We start from the raw sequence: 12042 nt of genomic DNA, 5'->3' as shown, positions 1-12042 counted from the left end.
ATTAAAGATACTCCAGCAATGACATTATCTCTACAAATTTCATAATACACAAACAAAATTTAGAGAACACTTATATAGATTTAGAAGATCATACTAATTCTCCTCTTAACGTCGAACTCTCAATGGACTATTATTATTAAGTTACTATATGCATTAAACTGTACAAAAGATGCCAGTCCTGGACCTGATAACATTCCAGTTGCCTTTTTAAAATCATTGAGCGAAGAAGGTAAACAATACCTTCTAAAAATTTACAATTTTATCTGGACAAAAAATGTGTTTCCTGACAGTTGGCACCAGTCAATTATTATTCCAGTTCTTAAGCAGGGAAGAAGAAAATCAGACCCGGTGTCTTATCGACCGATCTCGCTAACATGTTCTATATGTAAACTTCTGGAAAAAATAGTAAGCAATAGACTACTGTGATATTTAGAAGATAAACAACTTCTTACTCCTATTCAAAGTGGTTTCAGGAAATCAAGGTCTACTTTAGATAATCTAGTTGATATAGAATTTGAAATTCATGAAGCATTTGGATGCAATCAAGAGTGTTTAGCAGTTTTTTTTTTTGACATAACCCATGCGTATGATAACCTAGGCGTATGGAGATCCGACACATTACAAAACTTATCCAGATTGTCAATCAAAGGTAACATCCTTAAGTTTATAAAACATTTTCTAATATTTCGTGAGTTTCAAATTCGTGTAGAAAATGTTTGTTCAGAGCCAACAACATAAATTAATAGTATCCCACAAGGATCTACACTAAGCGTAGTATTGTTCCTTATTGCGATTAATGATATCTCTAAATCCTTTAGTTCATTAGTAAAGGCACGCTTATATGCTGATGATCTCGTCATATTTTCTCGAGGGAAAAATGTTCTAACACTTACCAGATATATACAAGCCGCTATCAATCAACTAAAAAATTGGTCAGACAGATGTGGTCTACAGATATCTCCAAACAAAACAAAAGCAATTTTCTTTAGCAAGAGCCCAAAAAACATTATAATACCACCTAATCTCACCTTATACTCGTTACCTATTACTTATGTTGAATCAACTACCTTCCTAGGAATGAAACTAGATCAGAGGTTAATCTGGATCATATTTTTCATCTTCGACAAACAACTCAATATGGTCTAAATTTATTGAAAAGCATATCTCACAAGCAATGGGGAGCTGATTTCCAAACACTCATAACTGTCTACAGAACTTTAATCCGTTCTAAACTAGATTATGGCGCAGTTGCTTATAATTCAGCCAAAGCATCAATACTTAAATAACTAGACCCAATACACAATACAGCAATAAGAATAGCACTGGGATCTCATCATACTAGCCCAATTGAAAGTTTATATTGTGAATCAGGTGAACCTTCCCTTCAACTAAGCAGAAACTACCTCAGCCTTGTGGATGCTGCTAAATTGTCAGCCAATCTACATATACCGACATTTAAAAACACGTTTGCTGACAGATTCACATCGACATTTAACACCTCACAAAGATTAAGTCCCCCGTTTTATATCCGGATCCAAAAATTACAAAATAGTTTAAACATACACTTTCCTGAGACATACAATGTAACTAACCTTAATCATCAACCTCCTTGGAGAATACAGCTGCCTATTTGTGATACAAGTCTTACTATCAATAACAAATATGACACACCACGTAGTATATTTAAAAAGAAAGTAACAGAGAAATTAAGCTGCACTCATAACTTTCTCATTTTTACAGACGCGTCTAAATCTGACAATGGGGTAGGGGCTTCTTTTACAACTTTACACCAAGACTACTCCTTCTCACTATCCCTACGATCAACCATATTTTCCGCAGAACTACTTGCTATTTTGCAAGCAATAAAATTTGTAAATAATAAAAACATAAAAAACTCTTTGATAATAACTGACTCTTTAAGTGCTCTCAGCTCTATGAAACAGTTATACACAAACCATTCCATTCTATTGCTTATAAAGTCAGATTTAATGAGATGTTAAGAAAACGACCGATTTGTTAAATTCCTTTGGGTTCCTTCACACTGTGGTATAACTGGAAACGAAAAAGCTGATCAGTTGGTCAGGGAAGCAGCAGAAAATCCACAATCAACATTATTCACTAAATGCGTTTATAGCGACCTGAAGCAATATTTTAGAAACAAAATAAGCAAGGAATGGCAACTACTCTGGAACAATTCAGAGACATACATGAAAAACATTAAGCAAGAGGTAGCTGTATACAAACTCCCATTCAAGCGACGAGACCAAGTATGCATCTCTAGATTACGTATAGGCCATACGAAGTTAACACACGATTACCTTCTAAGTAAACAACAAATTCCCATGTGCTACAGTTGTGATTGTGTAACTTTAGTGGACCATGTGCTAGTGGCCTGCCCTTTGTACACCCTAGAAACTAGCGATATACATATCGACTGGTTTTTGACAAAACATCTTAAGCGACAAAGGGCAAATTTTACAGGAGAGGACTTTTCTTCTGTAAATACGTAATTTATTGATAATTAAGATAAAACGTGGATTATTTATATTTTTTCGTTATAGAATTGGTTTCCGACCTAATAGAAAAAAATCATGAATTTTTAAATTATGTAACATAAGATATTTTATCAGGTATTTTTTCTTCAAGCGATGGCTGTTAAGATACAGAAGCTATATTTAGTTTAGTAGCGTAGAGATATCTTAACTTAACTTACAAAATACAAATAAACTTAAAATAACCTGAAAATTTAAATGAAAATAAACAAGGATTAAATATATCTATATAGGTATAGGTCATCATCTGTATCAGTTTCGGTTAAAACATCAGGTACGACATCGCTACATGTCATTGGTTGATATTCATTCCAATATCGAGCTAAAATAACCTGTTTTTGCACCAGCTACATGAGGTCTTTAAATTTTTTTTTTGTAGAAAGTTGTAATGGGGTTGGGTAAAGGAGACTTTCGGCAAAACTTTGTTTGATTTTCGGCCTAAAAATAAAATTATATAGGTAACTCAAAATAAATATTTTCAAAAACAAACAAAAACGGATAAATTGGACGAGATCTCTAAAGTGAATTGGGTGGCAGTAACGGAATATGAATACTTTTCCTTTATCTTCTATCTTCTCCTTTCCTTTTTGCAATGATGCTACCCTTAATTTACTGATAAAGAATTTTGACCTTCTTTAGTAGTTGTTGGTAAAAAATTTTCTGCTTTAGTCTTCCAGTCTACGAAAGCATTATGCTTTACAGTAATTGCTTTAAATGGCTTGGGGTTAACTCTTGCATTAGAAATTAGTGTAGCATATTCAGAAGGTGTCCAAACAAGTATTTTAGAAATAAATTCTCTATTGTAGCACGTACAGAGTCTACGGGCATGTAAGTATGCCCTGGAAGAAGAAATACAATTTTTACGTGTTGTATTGTTGGTGCTGATTGTGAAAACTTATATAATATAGTGACATGGTCTTGTTCTTATTTTGACCAGAGAAACTATCGCTAAGGAGTACTATTGTCTTAACTCCACGTCTCTGGTCGAGTTGAGTCAAACACTTAAAAAAGCTTAAACATACTTCATTACATCCACGTTTACCATCAGTTTCACCCCATAAATAACAAAAACCGCGTCTGGTTCCTCTTTCATAAATAGTTTCATTGTCAATAGCATACTTTCGTGAGTAAAATAAAAGTAAATTGTCTCCATGAGAAGTGTTTAACACTTTCTGTATGTCAGAACTTGCGCATATAAAACTATTAGTTGATTTAGCTACTTTTTGGTCAGATAAAAATAAGTCCTTACTCTCTTTTTTATTTGTGTCCTGTGTTTCCTAATATTGCACTTCTTGTTCTGTAAATGTAACATCTTTATTTTTTTTTTAGCTTTACACATAATACACTTATCTTTTTTAGGTAGGTGAAATCCAATATTAAAATCATTATTAAAAATTATTGTTCTGAAAACTTTTAATGATACATCGGTTTTAACATTTTTTTCGGCTAGATCCTTTATAAAAAAATTTATATATGAAAGACACGTTCCTTAGTTCATTCGGTAAATATTTCTTTAAAGAGCTAGACCTACAGTAATGAGAAGGAACCGCTGGAAGCTCTTTTATGTATTCTTGAACACATTGTTTTACATCCGGCTTTGTTTATTGTGGTTGGTCATGTATCTCTCTCTGATCTGGTTTAACGAACTTCTTATTAATTACACTATCTCGTGTTTATCTAATTTTTATCTGAGAAATATTCAGTGTTTTTAAAAGTAATTGTTCACAAACCTCAACTTCGCTGGCATTCCATGAGATGTAATATCTAAAAGTTTTTTTCCTTCTACTGCATTCTATATTATGTTCGACTACGTTTAATTTCAACCTCTCTTAAACGTGATAATAGCCACTCCCACAGCTTTTGATGACTACCTAAACCCCAATCATATTCAAAAATATCATGTCGCTGTCGTAAAAAGATTGGTACAACCATGTTGGCATACTGTACTCTTACACGGATTTTCTTAAACTGATTTTCCACCACCTAAAATTCTTTTACGTTTTTGAAGATGCTTTTTATTTAGCTTTTTAGGTGTTTTGATTTCTGTGTTTCCAACAACATTGATAGTTTGTTCCATAATAGCTTCAGAGTCAGAGCTTGAAAAGTAGAAGTTAAAATATATATTTTCGTAAAACGAATAACCGGAGTCGAATCTTTTCCGTCTTTTAATTATTGGCTGAGTACTGTTTACAGCCTCATCAGAATCTGAACTTAAAATTCACTAATTTTACATTTCCCACAGATTAGGTTCATTATAATTGATGGGGATCAGAACATGAGTAGAAACGTTACCGAAGTGGGCAAACTGTTTATCATCTCTTACCTCAATATTTACATGTTTCATTATTCATTAAAATTGGTATATTTGCAGGATTCTTAGCCAAACAATTCAAATTATTTTGTGATAATATTAATATATCAGTTTCAACTGAGAGATTTTAATTTTTTTTCATCATTATTCTATAGCGAAATGTTTTCGAACATAATATAGTATTCTCTTATTTCTTCATCCTTTTGGTGTTTTCCCAGTAACGCGATCTTATAGCTCCTTGTTGAAGCCATACTCTAAAAATTTTTCAATTTATTCTTTCAAAAAAGAAGAGATATTTTAAAAACTTACCAGAGTATAAAAACACACCCTTTAAAGGCACAAACTGATTTTACAGCCGAAATATAGATTTTACAACCGAAATACAGCCAAATCAATGCGGAACAACATGTTTTTATAGATAAATAAATAACACTAAACTGGTACTCAGAAATTGAAACCGCACTTTTTCGACATTCGGCTGTATTCGGAACAAAACAATAATCTTATGTGCCCGACCGGTTATCTTAAACGACTGAAATAATTTTACAACCGAAATTCTATAAACAGAGAAATAACATAAGCAGATTGTCAGAAATTAGACATCACTTTTTCGGTATTTAGCTGCACTCGGAACAAAACAATAATCTTAAGCGCCCGACCGGCTATCTTAAACGATAAACGATCACTTACGATTATTAATCAGTCAAGCTATGTTTCTTCAGATATTTTTGGCTACAATTTCACCGTAGTATAAAAAATCCGACGCTTACGATTAAAAGGAAACAATAAAATTGGTAATGAATACTTTATGTATCACCTACGATATTTTGTAGGGATGTGCAAATAAGTTTAACCAATCGTATACACCAAAAATCCTGTTTTTGGAATTTTTGTCACTTAAGATGTTTTGTTAAAAACCCGTCAATATCCAAGATACTGTTATTATTAATATTAAATTTTTTAATATTTCATCACACAGGGAGTTGAAGATTTTATTTTAGTTAAATTTTACCTACATGTGATATTGAATAATATTGTTATTTTAAATGGCATAACCTATATTCTATACCGTATTTTGTAAGACATGTATTGTCTTTCATTCCAAATAATTGCTTTCTATAACTAAACCTTACGGTTGTAAAGTAAATTTAAAACACCAATTTTATATTTTAATCTTTGTGCTTTTTTATTGAAGGTCTTTCAAGAATATACATAGTATAGTAAAATAGTCTAAAACTTATAAAAATAAATTATATCCCAATCAAAATACTTGTGTGTAGGTGAAGCGAAATACTTTATTCGCACTAACAAATTTTTCACTTTTTGCAAAATATTGCTATTTTTATCAGAACATTATTTAATAAAAAATAAACAAATGATAAAAAAAAGAAACAAATAAAATTCAATAGTGAATTAATTAATTAAAGAAATTGTTCAAAGTGTATAAGTTAAATAGTTGAATTTGGCCTACATATGATAATGGACAATATTATTATTTTAAATTGCACACCTGGTATTCTACAATTTATAATGAAAGATATTTAAATTATATTTTATTTCATCAAAGTGTTCCCATCACCCACCAAGCACATTTAAAACAAATGATAAAGAATTGCAAATAGTCCAAAATAAAAAAACGTGCGAGAAATAGTTCGAAACAACATTTCAAATTAAAACAAAGCAAAATAGATAACTACTGGCCAAACACACCAACAGTAAATAAATTTTATGTATTAACTCATAAATAAGTAGAGACTGAAGAAGCAAAAAAAATCACACCGATATTTAATGCTGGTATTAAAAATATCCAATCAATAAACTAACTATTAAACACTATAGCCAAAGAAAAACAGTTAATTATAATACTGAATAAAGAACAAATCGAGGTACATGCCCAATCAATTGAAATATACGACAATATAGTAATAGCTCCTGGTGAGAAAAAAACCAAATATCATATATATCGCAAGAAGCAAGACAAACCCTTCAGAGTAGTGATTTGTCATATTTATTCCATAGTAGATATATAAATAATTAAAAAATAAATAAGCGTCAAGGACATATCGTTATACAAACAACGGATATACGACCAAGAACGACAAAAAAACCCTTACCACTGTTTTCTGTGGACTTAAAAATGCAAACAAATAATAACGAAATTAGTAAGATGAAATACTTACTCAACGCAACAATTAATGTCGAAGCTTCAAGACACACAAAAAATTTCTGCTATTATGAATACAGGTGTGTAAAATATGCCCTAAATCACCCATCACGTGACAGCCCTAAAAAAATTCAATCTGATCTAGTGAAATGTGTATTTTGCGGTAATAATCACCCAGCTAATTACAGAAAATGTAGTGTACATAAATAACTACAGGAAGCAAGATTTCCAACCTTAAGAAAAAAGAGTCATCGAATCAACTACAAAGCCAACAGCTACCAGTAGTTACAACATATATAAATACAACACAAAAACCTTCACTTGTTCAAATGGTTAATACCAACCAACAAGAGATTCAAATGGTCAGTCAGACAAATGACATACAGGAGGTAAAGTATATGATGAAAGGACTTAAGGAACAAATGAGCACTATGCTAATCTTATTCAATATGTATCTTAAAAATGAAATAAAAACTAATAAACTAAAATTTGCACTATGGAATGCTAATGGTTTAGCACAATACAGAATGGCGGAAATACACTTTACAAAAGACACCGCACAACACATCCAGATGGAACTGCACACGGTGGGAGAGCAAACATTAGACAACTCAGTAAAGTATAAGAATGAATACACAAGCAAATTCTCGCTGGGGTGTCCCAAGGAAGCTTCCTAGAACCCCTATTATATATTATAATTACTGCTGACTTACCGACATACAAATATCACCACAGCCACTTTTGGATGATACGTCAATACTATTATCTAACAAAAATCCCAAAATAGCCTCAGAAATTGTACAAAATAACTTGAATAATATACAATAATGGATGACAAATTGAGAAGTCAAATTAAATGAAAACAAATCACTGCACCTAACATTAACCACGCTTAGGAAAACATGTATATCTGTAACCTAAAACGGTGAAGTAATCCAAGGTGGTGAACTCAAATATCTAGGTATGTACTTGGACTTGATTAAACTGGAGGAAGCATATATTTACTAAGCGAAAACAACTTGGTCATAAGTTGAGGAACATGTATTGGTTGTTTAGAAATCAAAATTTGGCAGAAAATCAAACCTATCAACTGAAAATAAAATATAAATTTACAAATCCATCTTGAAACCAATTTAACTTATGGACTAGAATTATGGGGAACCGAACGTGTTCGCAATAAGTGTAGTGAATAAAGCGCATACCGTTCTAAGATTAAAAAGGAGTAAATTGTATAATACTAAACGTATATGTATTATATATGAATAGGTGTCAAACATATTTAATATAAAAGAATAAGTTTAAAAAAGCTGCCTTATTCAATTATGCAAATATTTTTAACTAAAATCCTAATCTATCCTACTTATCTCTTGGTACAATCGCTTACAAATAAATTTTATTAGTAAGGAAAACCCGAAACCGTATTTTAATTTTTAATGTTCATTGCTTCTTAAAATATATACCTATATTTGTCCTTTCAAATCTATCGAAAATTAACAGTTCTTGAAACTACTTAAAATACTATGACGCAGTTTTTAGTGGAGTACAAAAATATTCTGATTTATATCTTAATTCTAAAACAAATGCCTGCACAAAGAAGTTTTTTCTTTCCAAAGACTTTCCAAATTTATAAATTGACAATCAATATAATATATATAAATATAAAAATATATATATCTGGAGTTACAGCAATTTCAGATATTATGAAATAGTTATACCCTAATTTTGTTTTAAGTTAACCGCTGTCAATACATTTAATATAATTTATTTATAAACAACATCCCAATTAACTAATTCTTTTAATATCTTTTAAAATCTATAGAAAGGAATCATTCCATATTGATTTTAGTTGCGGATTTCTGAGAAAAACTATAACAAATATACGAGAAAAATTAGCTCTGAGTCACACAATATATTAATGTTGACCAATTAAAAAAAATTATAATAATACGCCATAAGATACGCCATATTGAAAAACGTAATTTCTAAATTAGACTCAGTCTAATAAAATATAAGCAATTTTATTTTTTTTTATTTTTGAGTAAAATTTTATTTTAAACAAAACAGTCCTATTCCCTAAACCTAACAATTTTATCTTGGATTTCGGCAAGCGAACCTTGTAAATATTAAACCTGTGATTCCTTCAGAAACGCTCGCTCTCGCATAAGCTAGAAATCTTTGAATAATATATTCTTCTAGCTCTCTTATGACCTTTTTAAAGTGTAAATATATGTGAATTCATAATTTCTGTTTTACTTGGAATACAAAAAAGATTAAGTAAGTATACCGTTAAATTATTGATTTAAAGGAGTAATTGTAGAACATGATCTATTAGAAGAATTACGCAAACGTTGACTTGGTATAGATTAATAGATGTTTATTGCGATTAGTAAAACGAAAAGTAAAACTACGCAAATTAGGAGACAAATCTTAAAAAGAAGACTTGATCAAAAGTAGTAAGGTTGACAGACACACTTTTTTTTATTTACAATTAATTAAGGCGCATTAACCTAAGTGGTTATTAGCGCCGCTTGGTATTACAATTTTTTTACCTTTTTGGTAAAAAGATTACACATTTATTTGTACATACAGTGATGTTTAAATTTGGTTGTATATTCCTATTAATTTTAGAAAACTTAAAACAGACGAAAAGACACAGTTTTCTTCTAGATACTCGCGTAGCGTTGCCGGTAGGTTATACTTTTTTCTCTCATTTGAATATGCAGGGCATTCGATTAAAGAATGTTGGACACTTAAACTGTTAAAACACTTACCGCACATTGGATGAACACTTTCAGTAATATGGTATTCATGTGTTAAGCGTGTATGTCCTAATCTCAGTCTGTTTTTTATAATTTGGTCTTTCCTGCTGCTACACACATTATTTCATGTTTTAACTGTTGTTGTTATGTCTCGTAGTTTTTGTTGAGATGGATTCCATTCTTAAAGCCACCGTTCTTTCAATGTCGAGTTGATGAAAATCTTTCTTATAGGTAGGTTCTATCAAGTTTTCGTTATTAACTGAAGATTTGGCGGCAGCATCTACTCTCATTATCATGTATGCCTATATGTGACGGAATCTACATAAATTTTACAACCGCATTCTTTTGCTGAAGTTGGTACAAATGGTTCTTTATCAATCGCAACAATGGATGAGTTGGGTAAATGGTTCCTAAGCTACTCATGGAACTTAAGTTATCTGTTATTATTAGGCATCTTCAGTGCATATTCTAATGCTTTGTAGATTTCGAATAGTTCTCCTGTATATACTGTACTAAAATTTGAGATTTTGTATAAAGCAGTGTAGTCGTTGTGTATGAGGGCACATCCCACTCTTTTTTCTGATTTGGAGGCATCAGTATAAATATGTTGGTAATTCTGGTACTCATCAATCTTAGTGTAAAATTGTTTAACCATAGAGGAAGCATTAAGTTGATTACTAGTCTTTTGTTAAACTTAAGTCTAGGAAGGGTTTTCTGACCATTCAATGGAGGAGCGGTTAAAAGGGGGGTTTGGTATATTTTAGGAAAGACAATATTATTTAATTATTGGAAACACTTCTTCAAGCCATATTTTGTTATATATCTTTAGTAAATAGCCAAATCCATTTTTAGGCAAATTTTTAAGGAAAATAATAGGAATATCATCTGGACCAGGACTAGACTTTTTAATAGAATTTATAGATTCAGTTAACTCTTTCTCTAGTATTGTTGCATTTATTGGTAGGTTATCGCTTTTATCATAATTAAATTCTTGTAATTCTTCTTATGTTTTAAATTGCAAAAACTCTTGAGAAAAATTTTCGTTACTTGAATATGACTCGTAGAATGAATCTAATACATTGGCTATTCCAGATCTAGATGTATTAATTTTATTATTATATTCTAAAAATCTTATTGATGAGTTTGTGTGGCGTCCCGAAATTTTGTTATTTTGTTTCCATACTATTGCTGCTGGGGTAGAATTGTTTATTGTTGATAAAAAAATTTTCCACGATTCCTTTTTTGCTATTTTTACCACTTTTCTACTAATACCCCTTAACTTCTTATATTCTAGAAGATCTTCTTGTGTTTTTTGTTTTTTGTATTTATTGAATGCTCTGTGAGTCTTCTTTATAGCATCCTGACAGTGATTGTTCCACCATGGTACTTCAATACGATTTCTTACTATTTTCTTTTTTCCAATATGATCTGCTGCGGAAAGTATGACGGAGAAAAATTTATTTACTAAGTCCTTTATATTGTCATGCGGGGATGGATCTGAAAAAGAATTCAATTGATTCTCCACAAATTGTGTAAACGGTGGCCAATCCTCTATTTCTGTATTCCATCTAGTGCATGGTTGAATTTTTTGTTTGTTTTTGAAATATATCACTAGCTTTCCAAGTAATGAGTTGTACTAAAGTAGGGTCTACAAGAGATAAGTCAATCTAACTAGTGTTTCCTGTAAAAGAATTAAATCTTGTTGGAGATCCATCGTTAAGTAGGGTAATATTGGTATTAATAATGACCGTTTCTATTATGTGTCCTATTTTGTTATATCTATTAGATCCCCAAAGTAGATTGTGTCCATTTAGATCTTCTACGAGTACTATAATCTTAGGCGATGGAATTTGTTCTATAATATATGAGTTATCTCTTTTATACTTATATCAGTATTCGGTGGAAAATAAATTTTACAGACGTTCATAATTTTTGGAGTTTTTATGGTTACTGCTACTGCTTCAAGGTTGGTCTTTAAAGGTATTTTTCTAGATTCCAATGAGTTAGTAACATAAACAGAACCTACTGGCTTTTTTAAAATCACGTCTGTTTTTATGATAGCCTGTAAATGCCTTTAATTTGGCTAATTTTTGGTCAGTAAAATTCGTTTCTTGGAGACATTCTTGTTAGACAAGTTAATTTTTATTCTTGTACTTGATTGCTCTTTAATTCAGAGGAGGAATTTTTATCCAGAAATTTGGATATTTTGCGCTTAATCTTTGTGCAACGTGTTTTCATTATTTTTTCATTGAACAT

The sequence above is a fragment of the Diabrotica undecimpunctata genome, chromosome 2, assembly GCF_040954645.1.
Source record: "Diabrotica undecimpunctata isolate CICGRU chromosome 2, icDiaUnde3, whole genome shotgun sequence".
Lineage (NCBI taxonomy): Eukaryota > Metazoa > Arthropoda > Insecta > Coleoptera > Chrysomelidae > Diabrotica > Diabrotica undecimpunctata.
The sequence above is the reverse complement of the archived record's forward strand: the minus strand, read 5'-3'. Positions refer to the sequence as shown.